We start from the raw sequence: 18973 nt of genomic DNA, 5'->3' as shown, positions 1-18973 counted from the left end.
TACTTGAGAGCTTTATCCTTATTTTCAATATACTCTATTAATCTTTAATTATTCAAGTCATTCATTTCTGAAGAGCTTTTGCAGTTGTTTTGAGTTGTGATTTCAGTTTATCTTTGCAATTCAGGGTCAGTTTTGATTTATCTCCTCATCATGGGTCTTATTTTCCTACCACTTTGCATACCTGGTAAATTCTGACATTATAGACATTTCGATTTTTACCTTGTTGGGTGCTGGATATTCTTGTATGCCTAAAACATTCTTCATCTTTGTTCTAGGATGCCATTAAGTTCTTGGAATACTTTGATTGTTTTCAGATTTTCCTTTAAAGACTTGTTTGGCAGGACCAGGGCAGTGCTCAGTCTAGGGCTTATTATTCCTCCCTATTAAAATAAGACTCTTCTGTGTGTTCTACCTAATTCCCCATGAGTCATAAGGTTTTCCAGTCTGTCTGGTGGAAACAGGCCCTATTCCCAACGCTGTGTGTATATTGAGCACTTTTACCTCTCATGTGAAATATATCAATTCACCTTTAATAACATAATTAGAAATTGTATCTGACCCTGTTGGTCCCTCCCTTCCCAGTTTTGATTCCTTTTTATCTTTTAGCCCTTTAACTTTCCTTTGCGTTTAAAAAAGATTTACTTCACTTGTATCATCCTGTCCCCTTCAGCCCTCCAGCTTATTTTCCCATCACTGGACATCTTTGAATCTACTGGGTATCTTTACAGAAAAATGCTGGTAACAATTGAAGAGTTTATTTTATTTAGCTTGCCTTTTCCCTAATCCATTAATAATTGCCTAGCAGGCCCATAAAATTGAAAAGTTAGAGACTGAATAGCACATTCTTATTTGTTTTATCCACAGAGAAATAAATCTACTTGTAAGATTTAATCCTAAAATCCATTAAAAACCATCCAAGTGTCATTGACTTCCAACTGAGAAGTCAATGCTTTCAATTTAGGAAGATAATGCACCATCTTTCATGACAAAAATTTTTTTCACTTTTGGGTTTTTAAGAGTATTATCAATAAATATCAAATTTAAAGCACACTTAATGTCAGATTCTACAGAACAACCAGGAAGAGTTATTCATCCCAGGTTCATACTATATAAGCTTTTAGATGCTGTGCATGCATGTGTGTATATGTATATGTGTGTTGGGTGTTATTTACAGAGGAAATAAAATGATTATAAGATCCTCTCTTTTTGATAGGTAGATGGATCAATGAATGGGTGGCACTGAGAAAGACCATAAATTTCCTGAGTACAAAAGGCAGTACACAGAAAAGTTTGTATAGATTTACATCAAGCTAGATAGGCAGCAAGTCTACTTTTTACCACAATCTTTACTATTGACTGAAGTGGCTAAACTCTCACTTTTGTGAGGCTAGAATAAGGGAGATAAGTGGCGAAGAAACAGGCCTGACAAACAGTAAATCTGTTAACAATGGTAGGTAAAAAGCACGGATTCTGGAAACAAAGAAAGAATTCTTTAAGACCTTGACTAGGTGTCAAAACAAGTTTGAAATGAGGGAAATGAGAAACCAAAAAAAGCCTAAAATCCCATGTTGGAGTCCTGTAATAGACAGAGAAGAATGAGAAGGAGACTTGAGGGCAATGTGGAAAATTCAATTCCCCAGAGAATCATGATGCGACCCTGGGAAAAAGAACAAATCCTTTCATGAAGATAGTATTTAAATCAGGGATATCCATGTACCTGAATTGATTTGAAAGCAGTTCTACCAAGAATCAAGAAAGATTAACTGGAAAACATTTACAATATTTTTATGTGCTTATCCTGCCTTTTTATTGAGGTATAAATTGACATACAGTATTATGTTACTTTCAGATGTACAACGTAATGATTCGATATTTGTAATATATTGCAGAATGATCACCACAATAACCCTAGTTAATATCTGTCACCATATAGTTACAAATTTTTATTTTTGTGATGAGAACTTTTAAGGTCTACTCTCTCAGCAACTTTCAAATATGCAATACAGTATTATTAACTATAAGCACCATGCTGTACAACACATCCCTTTAACTTATTTATTTTATAACTGGAAGTTTGTTATAATATTTTAAATCTTATAAGCCTAAATCAAAAGTCATAGGTGGGAAATTCATTTTACTCCATTTTTATTTTTTTCAACAAGAACTTCTTAATGATTTTAAGAGAGCCAATTTGCTCAGAAGAGAATATAAAAGGGAGGTGGCTCCTTTCCTTCATACATGCAGCACTGGATAAACAGCTGTATTTCATATGGGTTTAGGTTTAGGCCACGTAAAATGAGTTAATTCTATACCCTCTCCACTCCAAAGATGGCACTACGGGCACACCATCTCCAGGCACACGTATCTGTAAGACACACATCACACAAATGTCAAGACATACATACCCACACACCACTGTATGTTCCACCAAAACCCCTAGCAATAGTGGTGCTAGGTTTCCCTCTGAGTCGTTGTTTCAATGGTAAGGAACATTTACATGCGTAATGGAACCCAGTCCGTCTCTACTCTCTTGTAGATAATCCCCCTAGTGACCACAGCACACTGTTCTAAAGGCAATACCTGAATGTAGTCAGAAGCTATGAGAGAGCTGGATGAACTGGTTCACAAGGGCATTAAACTTACCCTTGGAATCATGAGGAACTCAACATGAAAGCTAGTGAAACAGAGAAAGAGGTCAAATTAAAGCCTTTAGAATTGGAATGGCTAAAGATTTTAATCATGATCAGTGAGGTGGTCTATTCTAAGATGCCTATTTAACCCTAATAGCTTAATCTCTCCGAAAGAGAAGATGATAATCTCTCAAAAACAGCACAGAAAAGAGGGTAAAATAGAATATAAGCCCTGGCTCTGTGTATGACTGTGTGACATTGTGTATGTGCAGCTTAGAAAGTAGACATGAGACATAAAGCTTACTTTAAGATTGCGATTTGATCGCCTAAGTTTTAGGCTGTAGGTTAGTTTCCATATATATTTAAATTATTCAATGGAAGTTCTTATGAAAAGGATTGTGTAGTCCAAAGGAATTCCTGCTGCTTATATTAAAATGCTTGCTATGCTCCTCTACGATATTTCCAGGGGCATTTTTTGTTTGTTTCTTGGTAGAATGTCTGTAAGAGGGTGACACACTATCACCACTGTACAAATATTTGTTTCACAGCTGTGAAGAAAGTATAATGAGAGAATAGGAAAGTAAAACAAACAATAAATAGGACTGCACATGAAACCCCGAAATGGGTTGCCACCATAAATGAAATATGTATTACCATGATTGAAAAGGTAATATACACAGAACGCTTTAAAAACCTATCGCATACTCTCCAGAATAAATAACTTAGCTAATACACAATTATTCATTTTCAATAGAAAATTGCGGGAAAATACTTTTTAGCAATATCATCTTTCTTCTTTGTTGTTATACATATACCTTGTCATAAATTGAAAAATTTGAAAGAGAGTAAGTTTCCCACTTAGAAGGAGCACTGTTAAAGTGGCATTAGCTACTTCATTTTTAATGAACTGTTCGTAAAATTAGTATCAGAGAAGGCTGGTAATACTGATAATTATAAAAAACAGAATGATACAGTGCCCACCCTCGAGACACACACAGCTACATACACTCTACCAAAACTCCTAGCAATAGTAGTGGTAGGTCTCCCAGCAAGACGGTGGCTGGCTCAGGTCATTTTGATTAACACACCTCCATTTCTAGCACACAGAAGTAAAGTTTCACATGTCCAATATTCTAGTCTATGCCTCAGTCTTCTGAGTAGATGCTCCCTAAGCTTCCTTTCTGGCCTATGTGGATTTCTCCCAACAAATTTGAAAAAGTACCTACTGTGATTCACCAAGTAAACATTCCCTGCATCTTGCCCTCCACTCTCTCACTTCCCATTTGCATTCAATAGTTCAGAGGTGGCTTGAACAGCAGTTATGGTCTGCCACTGGGAAATTTCTATAGAGCTAAATATTATTTATAACAATAATAATAGCTAATGTTGATTAGCAATTTCTATCTGCCAAAGACTTTGCTAAGTGTTTCACACATTTTATCAACCAAACTGAAGAAGAAACAGAGGATTAGAAAGATTGAATACTTTATTCCAAATCACCCAGATAATAAAGGTGGAGCTGGAATTTGAACTCTTTGCATGTCCTACTCAAGATAACAAGCACTTACTCACTCCTTCACTGCTTATTGTCCAAATGCAACTACAGATATACTGGTTGTAAGCCAATTCCTGATGACCTGAAGTGAAACAGAATATACTGAGGACAACTCAGAAAATTCTAGACTCACAGAATACCCTAGGACCTAATTGGTTACTAGAGACTTCAAGCAAGGGTTCTTAAACTAAGCTTCCATAGGTGGCACACGTAAGAAGTAAAAATTGCAGGTAAAGACATGTCAACAAGAGTAACACTCAAGGAGCCTTAACAGACAGCTTGTTCAGTACGTGGCTCATTGGACATATGATGATAGCATTTAGTTCCGGTCTCAATCGTGAGTTCAGTATATGTCTGTGTGAAGTCAGGCAGCGAAATATTCTTAGACCACTCGAGACATTCAGATCACGGATATCCCCTCTAATGTCTAAGTGCTTAGAGTATCTGTTATAGATACAAGTTCAAGACCCACATCATTCACTTGCCTAACTTTAAACTTTGTGAAATCTTTATAATGTATTGGCTACATTTTAAAAAATGTAAAAGATTCCATTTTTGTATATTACAATAAAATCCTTTCTTAGTTTACTTAGAAAAATATTTTCCTTGCAGGAGCACGAGTAAAACAGAATTTGATATGCTTCAAGAGCTTTCTTGAAGATGTGGGGATATGGAAGAAATTCCTCAATAACTTGTTTCCCACTTCTAAAGCTGCACTAAATGAAAGGAGCTGTTAGTAATCTTGCCGTCGCCACAGAGAGCAATGTGGCAATCAGGTGTGGCTAGTCAAAGTAGATTCAATTATGCACCTATAGAACTTTTCTTACTCAGAGCACAAAAATGTCACTTAATATAGATTTTGAGTTCTATACAGAATTGTAGTATATTAGAAAACGTTCTTCAAATTGAGCAACTCTGAAAGCTGTGAAAACCTTCCTACTCCACATGTCTCACAGAATATAAATGGAACAGAGATGTCAGTGAGAAAAGTCAATTTTATTTTTCTGCAGGTTCACCAGCGTATGTTTGCTCAAAGTCCATTGGCAAGATTAGAAGTTTGTTGCTATTCAAGTCATTTTCCATGTTCTGAAGAAGGACTTTATTCATAGTTCACATACTGCTAAAACTTAATCACTTAATCTTCTACCAGGTGCCGAGAAAGCACAAAGTAAATAATGTTTTACTAATGGTTCTCATGAACCTAGGGGCAGGACAGGAATAAAAACGCAGATGTAGAGAACGGACTTGAGGACATGGGGAGGAGGAAGGGGAAGCTGGGACAAAGTGAGAGAATAACATTGACATATATACACTACCAAATGTAAAATAGATAGCTATTGGGAAGCAGCTGCATAGCACAGGGAGATCAGCTCGGTGCTTTGCGACCACCTAGAGGGTGGGAGGGAGATGCAGGAGGGAGGGGATATGGGGATATATGATATGTATGCATATAGCTGATTCACTTTGTGATATAGCAGAAACTAACAGAACACTGTAAAGCAATTATACTCCAATACAGATGTTAAAAAAAAATAATGCTTTACTGAACAAGGGGAAAGTTAATGAAAAGGTGAGGGAGGGAAAAGGAAAAGAGCAGGACCCCACGAAGAAAAAAGAGTTGCATTTCTTACATTTAGTCCTGACACATCATGAAAACTAATGATGTAACTCCCATGAGCTGCATGCAAATCAGAGCATTAATCTCTAACAAAATGGTTTATGTTACAGGAACCAACAAACAGATCTCCTTCAACTGCAGTAAATCAAACATGGTGGGTCGTTTCCGTTTGACTGATGAGTACACATGTCACTGGCAGGAGGGCAGTGACATATGGAAGAGCAATAAATATTTGTTTCTGACACTCCAGCAGCCCTTGTTCAATGACACTAAAGGAAGATAGAAGACTTCAGGCCTGTCTCTGTTAGCTGTCGTGCCACTGCCGAGGCAGCAACTCCAAGGTGATTTGGTGTTCTGTGGTGTAGCTTACACATTTAGTCTTAAACAAATAAATAGCCTGAAAGCAAAGAATCAACAGTTCTCTCAGAACAGTGTCCACAGTGTTTCAGATTATGGCATTCTCCTAATAACTTAGATTTCCTTTAATGACAGTGATCTTGGGCATCTTCAGATTCTCTGACCTAGTGCTCAACCAAATCTTGTTAAAGATTTTCTTTGTCCTCCTCAACACTACAGTTTATGGGCTGTCTGCATAACCTCCCTTTTCCTAGTAGGAAGAAAATCAGGGACAAATGTGTTAGAATGTATTATGTTATAATCCATGTCCAAGAGATTTTGAGGTATTTGATTCCAAAACACCGTGTACTAATTTTTCAATTATCTCAGTATTTCCTCAAAGCTCCTCAAATGTTATGATTTTGGCCCCTACCAAGCATGGGTATTAACGGCTACTATGATTCCCTCTAATAGGCAAAATGCAATAGGTGTATTAAAATGTAAACCTGAGTTGTTTACAGCTTGACTTGTGTGGCCTCTAATTCCCTTTGAACACCTGCTGTCACCAGAGGACACCTGAATCTCAAGTGGTGAGGAGAACAGCACATGGTTCACATGGACCTCTGCCAACTCCGGTGCCAGAGTCGCAGTATAGTGGAGTGTAAAAACTTCGCATGGTTCAACCAGATTCTGTGGGGCAGGATTGGAAAGACAGAGTTCTGGGCCTGCCACAGAACAAAGATCCAACCAGAGAGATGGCCGTTTTCAGGGCTGCCAGGAAAATCACTCAAAGAGATGTGTGTGGCAAGTGAGCAAGAAGAGACAGGCAAGTTACCCATTTTGAGATCCAAGAAAAGGAAGTTTGTCAGATATGGATGCCACACCACGGTAAAAGGTAAGGCTCTTTGGTCCAGTTTCAGGGAGTTGTATTCTCTTGCTGAAAGCCTCTACTCCAGTCTCCTGATTGCACTGTAAGAGAAATGAACAAATCTGGCCTGGCCTCGTAATCACTCAAAATTTGATACTTAAAATATAGGAGAACAGTGGAGTACTGTCCAATATAAAAACAAGTCAAGAATTGGACTTAAAATATTCTTCTAGTACTAATTTGGGTAAATCGCTTACCATTTGTAAATATTTATTTTTTATTTTTTTTACATCTTTATTGGAGTATAATTGCTTTACAATGGTGTGTTAGTTTCTGCTTTATAACAAGGTGAATCAGTTATACATATACATATGTTCCCATATCTCTTCCGTCTTGCATCTCCCTCCCTCCCACCCTCCCTAACCCACCACTCTACGTGGTCACAAAGCACCGAGCTGATCTCCCTGTGCTATGCGGCTGCTTCCCACTAGCTATCTACCTCACGTTTGGTAGGGTATGTATGTCCATGCCTGTCTCTCGCTTTTTTTTTTTTTTTTAGTCTATTTCAGAGGTAGAATACTTCATTGTGATATATTACTTTTCTCATACAAAAATTGATGTGTCTTTAGCACATCCTCAAGATTATTCAGACTCTCACTATATCATTTCTCACATGGGAACCCATATTTTCCTGAAGACTACCCTCCCCAGCATGTATATAGTTGCCAACAAAGCCTCAGGAAATTACAGCATAGAACTGACTTCAAATCAGTCAACTCCATCATGTTTCTCTTCCCAAACCACTTACACTGAGCTCCCTTTTCAATACCTATACATGAAGGAGATACTATAAATTTGCTGACTATGGTGATAACAAAAATATAGTCCCACTTCCAGTTATGATACAGCAGCTTAGAGTTAGCCAACCAATCTCCTGCCAATACCCCCACCCAACTGTAGAGAAATATTGAAATCATAGCTGATTAAAGGTACAGGACATCAACCAAGGCAGGCAGAATTTTGAGTATCTGAGACATGCTCTGTTGATTTTCCAACAGACACTATGGAAGCCAGGAAACAATAAAAGGCTCTAACATGCGGACAGAAGATAACTGTTAAGCAAAATTTTATACACTACAAAAGTATCCAGCAACAGAAGTTAAAATTAAAATATTCTCAGACCAAAATAGAGAATTTTTTCATCAGCAAACACAAAAAGATTAATAACTTGACCTAACTGGCATGCAGTAGAAAACAACTGAATATACGTTATTTCCAAATCATATGCAGCATTTACCAAAATTGACTGTGTGCTGCACAAAAAACATGACTCATTTTAAAGTATTAAAACCACTGAGAATATGTTTTTAATTTTAAAACGAATTTGAAAAGGTACATGCACCCCAGTGATCACAGCAGCATCATTTATACTTGCCAAAATATGGAAGCAACCTAACCGTCCATCAACAGATGAACGGATAAAGAAGATGTGGTATACATACACACAATGGAATACTACTGAGCCACAAAAAAGAATGAAATTTTGCCGTTTGCAACAACACAAATGGGCTTGGAGGCCATTATGCTAAGTGAAATAAGCCAGACAGAGAAAGACAAACACCGTATGTAATCACCTATATGTGGAATCCAAAAAATACAACAAACTATGGAATATAACAAAAAAGAAGCAGACTCACAGATACAGAGAACAAACTAGTAGTTATCCGTGGGGGGGTGCAACATAGAGGTGAGGGAGTGGGAGGTACAAACTACCAGGTGTGCTCAAAGATAGGCTCAAGAATGTACTGCACAACACAGGGAATAGAGCTACTATTTTATAATACCTGTAAATGGAAAGTAACCTTTAAAAATTGTATAAAATTTTTGAAAATAAAAAAATTTTAATTAAAAATAAAAACTAGTAAATATCCAAATATTCAGAAATAAAGAACTTACTTTTCTGTATCCTCTACTTCTGCTCACTGCTTAAATGTTGAAATTCCCCCAAGATTTCTCATTACTTTGCTTTTTTGTTTGTTTGTTTCTGCTTTATAACAAAGTGAATCAACTATACATATACATATGTTCCCATATCTCTTCCCTCTTGCATCTCCCTCCCTCCCACCCTCCCGATCCCACCCCTCCAGGTGGTCACAAAGCACCGAGCTGATCTCCCTGTGCTATGCAGCTGCTTCCCACTAGCTATCTACCTTACGTTTGGTAGTGTATATATGTCCATGCCTGCCTCTCACTTTGTCACAGCTTACCCTTCCCCCTCCCCATATCCTCAAGTCCATTCTCTAGTAGGTCTGTGTCTTTATTCCTCTCTTACCCCTAGGTTCTTCATGACACTTTTTTCTTCTTAAATTCCATATATATGTGTTAGCATACGGTATTTGTCTTTCTCTTTCTGACTTGCTTCACTCTGTATGACAGACTCTAGGTCTATCCTCCTCATTACAAATAGCTCAATTTCATTTCTTTTTATGGCTGAGTAATATTCCATTGTATATATGTGCCACATTTTCTTTATCCATTCATCCAATGATGGACACTTAGGTTGTTTCCATCTCCAGGCTATTGTAAATAGAGCTGCAATGAACATTTTGGTACATGACTCTTTTTGAATTATGGTTTTCTCAGGGTATATACCCAGTAGTGGGATTGCTGGGTCATATGGTAGTTCTATTTGTGGTTTTGTACTGTTCTCCATAGTGGCTGGCTCCCTGACTTTAGACTATACTACAAAGCTACAGTAATCAAGACAGTATGGTACTGGCACAAAAACAGAAAGATAGATCAGTGGGACAGGACAGAAAGCCCAGAGATAAACCCACGCACATATGGTCACTTTATCTTTGATAAAGGAGGCAGGAATGTACAGGGGAGAAAGGACAGCCTCTTCAATAAGTGGTGCTGGGAAAACTGGACAGCTACATGTAAAAGTATGAGATTAGATCACTCCCTAACACCATACACAAAAATAAGCTCAAAATGGATTAAAGACCTAAATGTAAGACCAGAAACTATCAAACTCTTAGAGGAAAACATAGGCAGAACACTCTATGACATAAATCACAGCAAGATCCTTTTTGACCCACCTCCTAGAGAAATGGAAATAAAAACAAAAATAAACAAATGGGACCTAATGAAACTTCAAAGCTTTTGCACAGCAAACGAAACCATAAACAAGACCAAAAGACAACCCTCAGAATGGGAGAAAATATTTGCAAATGAAGCAACTGACAAAGGATTAATCTCCAAAATTTATAAGCAGCTCATGCAGCTCAATAACAAAAAAAACAACCAACCCAATCCAAAAATGGGCAGAAGACCTAAATAGACATTTCTCCAAAGAAGATATACAGACTGCCAACAAACACATGAAAGAATGCTCAACATCATTAATCATTAGAGAAATGCAAATCAAAACTACAATGAGATATCATCTCACACCAGTCAGAATGGCCATCATCAAAATATCTAGAAACAATAAATGCTGGAGAGGGTGTGGAGAAAAGGGAACCCTCTTGCACTGCTGGTGGGAATGTACGTATTTATTTTTAACATGTCTTGGTTGTGCTAAATTAAACCTATGGATGCTCCAGCTCTCAAATCCTGACTTTCTATTTCTACTAATTATTGAACATATATATTTACAACCATATCTTGCTATTGAGCTGCTGCGTTACAATCACGATTCATAATGAAGCATTCCAGCTTATAAATTATGTTATGCAGTCTCAGTTTTACAAAAGATACTCCAAGATTGAAATTTGACATGAATTGCAGTGTCTCTTTAACATACCTAATATACAAATATCAAAAAAACTAGAAAAATTTTAAAAACCTGCTATTTGAAACTTTTAAAACTTGACAGAACAAAGAGACAATTCTTCTGCATACTAAAAGTTAATGAGTTTCAGTCATATACCCATCCATTCATTCAAAAATCATTTATTGAATGAATACCATAAGGCAGATGCTATACAAAGGGGTCTAAGAATGGAGTAGTGAATAAAAAAGACAAGGGCATTACCTTCATGGATCCCACATTTTGGGGGAAATTGAAACCAGTTAGAGAACAGTAATATTGTCATTTATAAATGTCCTGTGTAGCACAGCCCTTTCCTCATGGAACCTTCAATCTAGCTGGGAGATGATGTTAAATAACCACATGAATACTTTCACTCACGACAACAGTTACAAAGAAGTGCAGGTAGCAGGGAGAACATAACACAGTGGAACGAAACCCACTCTGGGGATCAAAGGATGCTTTTCCAAAGAAGTGACTTTATCCTATGAGATGAAAGAGGAAAATTTGTTTCTTAAAAGTGAGAAAAGAGTGTGGAGGTGGAGAAGAATGTTTCGCATGGAGAGTATTTGCAAAAGCCTGAGGCAGAATGGTTTGCGGAGCTTCACAAGAAATCCAAGTAAGATTGGCAAAGAGTAAATGAGAGGTAGAATGGCAGGCATGTCAGTCAGTTTACTGGGGACAAGGGCATAGATCAGGTCGACAAGGGCCCGGTGGTCAATTTTCATAGTTCCTTAACTTTATAGGAACAAATACATTTTAAAGAGAATTCAACTAATTCAGAGTATTGAGTCAAAATATTTTTCACATGTATCTCTTTTGTATCTCACATGTGAAGTGAAGAAAAATAATATGAAAAGCTATAATTATCAAAATGATTGAAGTATTGATGTCAACTTGACCCAAATTGTATATACAGTATCACTTCAAGCGTGCCCACGCGCCGCACGTGTGTGTGAGTTCTATTACTGATGATTTCAGGATTGTATAAGTGCTTTCTCCACAGACTTCTCCTATAACTGTTCAAAATAAAATACTATTTTGTGGGAAAAACATTCTTTTTAATATTACGATTAGTTATGATCCTGATAGGGAAATGATATGGATAGTAAGAACATGACTTCAATGTTCTAGGGCAGTTCTAAACATGACATATACTTAGTTCACAGGCTAAACATCAAAAAAAAAAAAATTCTAAGGTTCCTAGCCCAGATTCTGACTCACATTTTATTTTTCCTCATGCAGGGGCTCAATCAGACCAACTGAACACAATAAGGAATTCAATCTTATCTTTTATATGAGTTATCTTGAATCATAATAAATTACTCATAGACATAAGGGAAATAAATTATCCTCCTCAGACATTTCACCATGAAGATATATACCCTTTCTATAAACAAACCACTTTCTATAACTTAAACTATTTTAGGTAGGATTCACCCTAAAATTGACTGAGATATTCCAAGGTTTAAGCTTTTAGAGAGGACACTAGCAAAGCTAGATTCATTGATGAAAGAAACCAATGCTCCATCAGAGTAGCAGGTAACCCTAGATCATTCTGTTTTCTAAGTTCTGAAAACTTAACAGTTATGACATGAATTTACACCCATTCTTTACATTAACTACAAGCTAGGAACACGTGATCATAAATTGATGAGGAAAGCAGTGCACTTTGAGTGTAAACACTTCTTTCTGAGGTTTTTAATCTTCCTATTCCAATTCCACTAAGTCTAGCTATATTTCCACTTCCTTTTTTTTCATAGTTTTTTTTCTGACTCATCCCTCTATCGTACATTGATAAATGGATGAAGTAAATAAATGTATTCGTTTATTTTTGTACAGTATAATGTCAAACTGTATAAACTGTGGGTTCTCATTCCAATTTTGCCTCGAACACTATTTTCATTCTTCATATTGTTTTTTCAGAATCTGTGGCAGAAAGTTCAGACTTCAAATGAATAACGGTTAAACTCAATCTAGTACATATTTTAGATTCAGCCTGTAAACATTGGGAATAAGGGTTTCTCCCGTGTTTTATTATCCTTATCTCAGAGACAAGATTAGAGAAGAAAAATAAAAGCTAATTTAGATCCCTTATATAGCAACATGTTAAAATTGAAGTTTAAACCAAGCCACCAATGCCCAATAAATGTGAAATTCCAAAGTGAGGTGTCAGATTACCATATGCAGAAATCATAAAGGAAAGAGAAGTGGTTTTCAATACATGGATGCACATTGGAATCACCTGAGGACCTTATGGAACCACTGATGCCTGGGTTCGAGCCCCAGGAGTTCTTCTTACATTCAGCTGGTGTATGGACTGGGCATTGGGATTTTTAAAAAGCTAAGAGATTCTAATGTTGAGAACCACTATTTTAGCTAATAGTAATGAGTTAGAGAACACTGAAGAGTCACACTTTACAGATAAACACTGCAATTGTTCAATGAATATTTGTTGAATTAAACCAATAACATGATGCTTCAAGTCTAGCGAAATATTAATGTAGGAATTATGTTTAAACTATTGAAATAGAGATTGAAGCATCCCTCAGCTGATACTGCTTATGGACTTGCTAGGAATAAAGTTAGATGTCTTCATGGAGTCTTTTTCCCATAGGGACTCTAAGACCATAGCTAATTCTTCTGTTACTTCTTGAATCATACATAGTGTAGGTTGATTAATGTCTAGATCAATTATAATTTGATCGTGTATACAAACTTTTTTTAAACTCTAAAAATACTATTTTTGAAGTAAATGTTATCTGGAAGTTCCATTTCTAAAATATATCCTATCTATTAAATCTATAGGTATTGTGATAGACAGAAGTAAGGGATATTTTTCTGACAGGGGTCACAAAATAAGTTTCAGGCCAGGATGTGGGAAAGAATTTAAGATTGCTAGAAATCCATACTATTTTAGTGGTTCTAGTAAAGTGAATTAAATTAAGTCCATTTCCCTGCAAGTCTTCCACGACTTGCTACGCTCCCTCAAATGTGTGTGCGTGTGCACGCACATGCGTGTGCACACATGCACGTGTGTGTTTTACTGGCATCTTTCACATTTTGGCACAACCAGATTTTTTTACTTAAATCCTATTTGCCTCTTTTGTACTTAATACCAGTCATTTTTATTTGCTTCTTATATTTCAGACAACTTCACAACTTTACTCTGAGGGATGCTCTATGGTAATGGGATGAAGGACAGATACAGCTGCAGCATATCAGCAAGAAAGCTGTGAACACACACATACACACACAATTCCCTCTGGGAGTTTAGAGAAGCACAGGGAATCAGTGAATGTTAATACCTCCCATGTAGCAGCTTTACTAGACAGATTTTGGATAGTTGGCCTTTTTCATAGCTAATAGCCATATAAGTTCTTTCAATGGTCCTTCTGCTTGCGGCATTAGAGCTGTCTCATTGATAGGCTCTCAATTCTCAGAGAATAGAGGACTTTTGAATCTTGTTTTTTTATTAGAAGGTACAGTTGATTTATGACATCATCAGTTAATTCTCGCCTCTCAATATTTAAAGTAAGAACTTTCTTAGCTGGTTGATATTTGACAAGACCACACATTCTTTAATGACACTGGTTGAAGACCAGTGAAAGACCTCAGTACTTCCTTCAGTCGAGATAGATGTATTATTACTTGTGTTAAGAAATTCCTCAAATTGCATCTCACAAAGTGATTATGTTTCTACTAAGGTGATAACCCTAGAAATACTGAAATATAATGGTGGGAAAGCACTATGTTGTAAATTGCTTGGTGCAAATATCACCATAACATTTTTAACAATTATTTAAAGTCACCTTTATAGTTCTGCTCACCATAGTTCTGCTTGTTCATAAATTCACCTCACCATAGTTCTGCTTGTTCGTAAATAAGGGCAAGAGCACAGGAGACAGCTAGTTAAAAAGATGTTTTCCTCCCCACCCCCAGAGGCCTCCTAGGATTCAGGAGGAGTGACATATTCTTAGAATTGAGCAGAACTAATAAGATTATGTGGAAAGGATTGAAGATGTGAGAGGGAACTTGCCTACTGATTCCATATGCTTCCATCCTGACTTGCCTGACAGATTTGATCAAGCAAAGTTCAGGAACTCCTGAAGCTAAACTAAAGAATGTCTCCAGGGATCTGTTAGTTAAGTTAAAGTGTAGTCAACCAATACAGGAACAGTCCCCTATAAGGAGGAAGCAATTACTCTGCCATTAAACGATCCTGATACCAAATGATAACTCTACTACTTACTAATAATTTAAGACATCTAAGCCTCAGATTATCATTAGAGAGGAGCTGCTGAGAAGACTGAGAGGTATTTCATCAGGTCAGAAGACCAAACTGTTTCTTCAACGAATAATTATAGGGCATTTACTGTACTTCATGGATGACACAAGGGCTGTGAAGATGCAGATAAAAGGGCAAAGCCTGCACTCAAGGGGACTATCGGGTGGTAGGGATACAGACTTATAAATCATTATAATAGAATGTGGTAATCAGTGTCATTATAATGTGTAGTGGGAAGACAGGGGGAAGAAGTCCAGAAATGCCTAGAAGAATCAAGGAACTCCTCACAAGGAAGATAACCTCGGGCTTGGGCTGAGACTTTAAGGATTCAAATAGGCATTTATTAGAGATGCTAACTTAAGGATCACATTCTAGGCAAAAAGAACAATGGTGTAAATGACAGGAAGGTGTAAGAGTGCTCTTGGGCAAGAGGTTTGTAAGAGGATATTAAAGAGCAGTTATAGAAAATTTGGTTGATCAGGTAGGCAAGGGCCAGAGGATGAAGAGACTGTATGTCATGCCAAGGAACTGTTGTTTGTTTGGTTTTTTCCCCTAAAGATGATGAGAAGCCAATGACATATTTTGAGCAAAGAGCTGACGTCATATTTGTTCTCAAAAGATCATTCTCAAGAGATGTTAGAGGATGGATTGGAGAAGGGTAAAATTAAGGAGGAGAGCACAGTGAACAGGACATTCAATACTGTGGGTAGGATGCGGTGAGAGCAGTGGCAGAAGGGATGGAGACAAATACATCAAGAATTTATTATGGAGCAGAGTGAATATGCAGAAAAATTGGGTATGGAAGATGAGGAGATCTAGAAGGAGATTTAGGATTGGGACTTGGACAACTGAATGGATGGTAGCTGTTCCTCACCAATATAAGAAATTTCAAAAGAAGCATATAGAAATGGGAAGATGGTGAGTTTGTTGATAGGCTTCCGGAATATGAGGGGTTCATAAGACATTCATTTAGAAACGTAAAACATCAAGAAAAGAGCCTGGCCTATAGTAGACGGTCAGTAAATTGTCGTTCACCTTCCTTTTGAACCAAGAAGAAGTCTCATTAAGCTACTGAATATATGCAGATAAAACCTAAAGAGAGGGACTTCCACAGAGGCGCAGTGGTTAAGAATCCGCCTGCCAATACAGGGGACATGGGTTCGAGCCCTGGTCCGGGAAGATCCCACATGCAGCAGAGCAACTAAGCCTGTGCGTCACAACTACTGAGCCTGTGCTCTAGAGCCCGCGAGCCGCAATTACTGAAGCCCGTGTGACACAACTACTGAAGTCCACGCACCTAGAGCCCATGCTCCGCAGCAAGAGAAGCCACTGCAATGAGGCCAGTGCACCGCAACAAAGAGTAGCCCCCGCTCGCCACAACTAGAGAAAGCCTGTGCGCAGCAACAAAGATACAACGCAGCCAAAAATAAATCTTAAAAATGTTTTAAAAACCTAAAGAGAAATATTTGATCTCCTTTCAGTTTCAAAATTGATTCTTCCTATATGTTTTGCACATGCTCTTCCCTTCACCTAGATGATCCTGCCTGCACAGTCCTCCTTCAGCCTCTTTTCATCCTTCCAGTCTTGGTTTGAAGATCTTCTAAGTCAGGCCTTCTGTAATCATGTTCAGAAACAGTTACCTCCCAACTGAGTACACATCACATCTTCCTACTGATGACCTTCACAGAAAATTTCTCAATTTTCAAATAAATGATTTGTATTAGTTTATTTGCTTATTAGTTTATCTGCCTTTCCCTTTAGGTTCTATTTTAAGGTGAAGAAAGAAAGAAAAAAAGAAAGGGAGGGAGGGAAGGAAGGAAGGAAGGAAGGAAGGACGAAGGGAGGGAGGAAGGAATCAGTAGACCCTGTTTAACTTTGAAATTAATTATCCAATCTGTGCATATAAAAACTCCATCACCTGTTCTTATTACAAATGTATGCAAAACCCACATTGTTTTCAGTTTTTGCATATTTCACTCCTTAACATCTCAGAGTAAGACAGGGAAGGAAGAGAAAGTATAAAACACAAATAAAATTGTGCAGGTCTCTTTCACAGATAATAATGATCTCCTGCGGTTGGTGCCCCACACCATGGCAAGTGTACTGATGATTAGAATTCTACCAAAAAGTATGATCCAGCAAGGAAATGGCTCCACAATACCATCAGCCAGCTGAATGTATCTACAGCAAAACAAGTCAAGAAAATCCTACTCAAGCATCTATTATAGGCAAACCAGTGTGCCATTTTTGGCAGGTGATAAAAAAATGATTTAAAGCACAGTATCTTCCTTAAATGAATTTACAAGTTAGTAATGAGGATGAGAAAATTACGAATAACTAAACCATATGGCAGAATGTGAAACAAGCCATGAGAGATGTTCAAACACAACACCGTCAGAAGCCATAAAATTCCTTTTCCAAGTCAGCAGTGTGCTTTCTTAAATGGCAGTGGCTTCATTTTTAATTCAAGAATAGAGGAGGGAACAAACCAGAGAGCAGGGGAGTAATGCAGGTGTTGGGAATTTGATATTCTTCTTGGAAATATAAACTACAGAATGGAATGCAATCACAGGATCAGAAACCATACAGTAGGTGCATGGCAGTTAGGACGTATTTGAAATCCATCTCTTCATCAAATTTTTGTGACTTTTTACAGCGTCTATATGCAAGTGGTTTTAATAAAATGTAACAGGGACTTAAGAACACATTTGTAAAGAATTTCATATTCTACCTATGTGGTGCTAAGTTACTGCATATGGTACAGAGCTCTGCTTGTTTTTCTTCCATGTCAGTTTTGACTCTCAAATACACATAAAAGACCCATAATGTCTGTAGCCTGAGATATTACATTTGAGATTTGTATACTCTGTACTCTTTTTACTGCTGACCTTATCACTTAAAGAAACAGAACCTGAAATCAATGGCCAATTCATTTTCCTTAAGGATGTAAGAGCAAATAAAATCCACACCAATTGTCCTGGTTCGTAAGCAATGGGAAATAGTTTTGTCAAAGTAAATAGGATGTGAATACATTGAATGATGAAATAAGATTCCAATAATATAGTCATCTTTCGGACTAATTTCACAGTATTAAATATCTCCCTTGAATTTTATCATGTTGAATTAATACACCAGAAAAAAATTGTAAAACCTAAGAAAGAAATTCTACAGTAAAATATTAAATCTTACTTCTTTAAAAACCTAGCAATTCTCAGGCCCAAAATTATTTTTCCACATCTTTATTGGAGTATAAATGCTTTACAATGTTGTGTTAGTTTCTACTGTACAACAAAGTGAATCAGCTATATGTATACATATATCCCCATATCACCTCCCTCTTGAGTCTGCCTTCCACCCTCCCTATCCCATCCCTCTAGGTGGTCACACAGCACCGAGCTGATCTCCCTGTGCTATGTGGCTGCTTCCCACTAGCCATCCATTTTACATTTGGTAGTGTATATATGTCAGTGCTACTCTCTCACTTCATCCCAGCTTACCCTTCCACCTCCCCATGTCCTCAAGTCTGTTCTCTATGTCTGCATCTTAATTCCTGTCCAGCCCCTAGGTTCTTCAGAACCTTTTATTTTTTTACATTCCATATATATGTGTTAGCATACGGTATTTGCTTTTCTCTTTCTGACTTACTTCACTCTGTAGAACAGACTCTAGGTCCATCCACCTCACTACAAATAACTCAATTTCACTTCTTTTTATGGCTGAGTAATATTCCATTGTATATATGTGCCACATCTTCTTTATCCATTCATCTGTTGATGGACACTTAGGTTGCCTCCATGTCCTGGCTATTGTAAATAGAGCTGCAATGAACATAGTGGAACATGACTCTGTTGTTTTTTTTGTTTG

This window comes from Stenella coeruleoalba (genome assembly GCF_951394435.1).
Source record: "Stenella coeruleoalba genome assembly, chromosome: X".
Classification (NCBI taxonomy): Eukaryota; Metazoa; Chordata; class Mammalia; order Artiodactyla; family Delphinidae; genus Stenella; species Stenella coeruleoalba.
Note: the sequence above shows the minus strand (reverse complement) of the source record.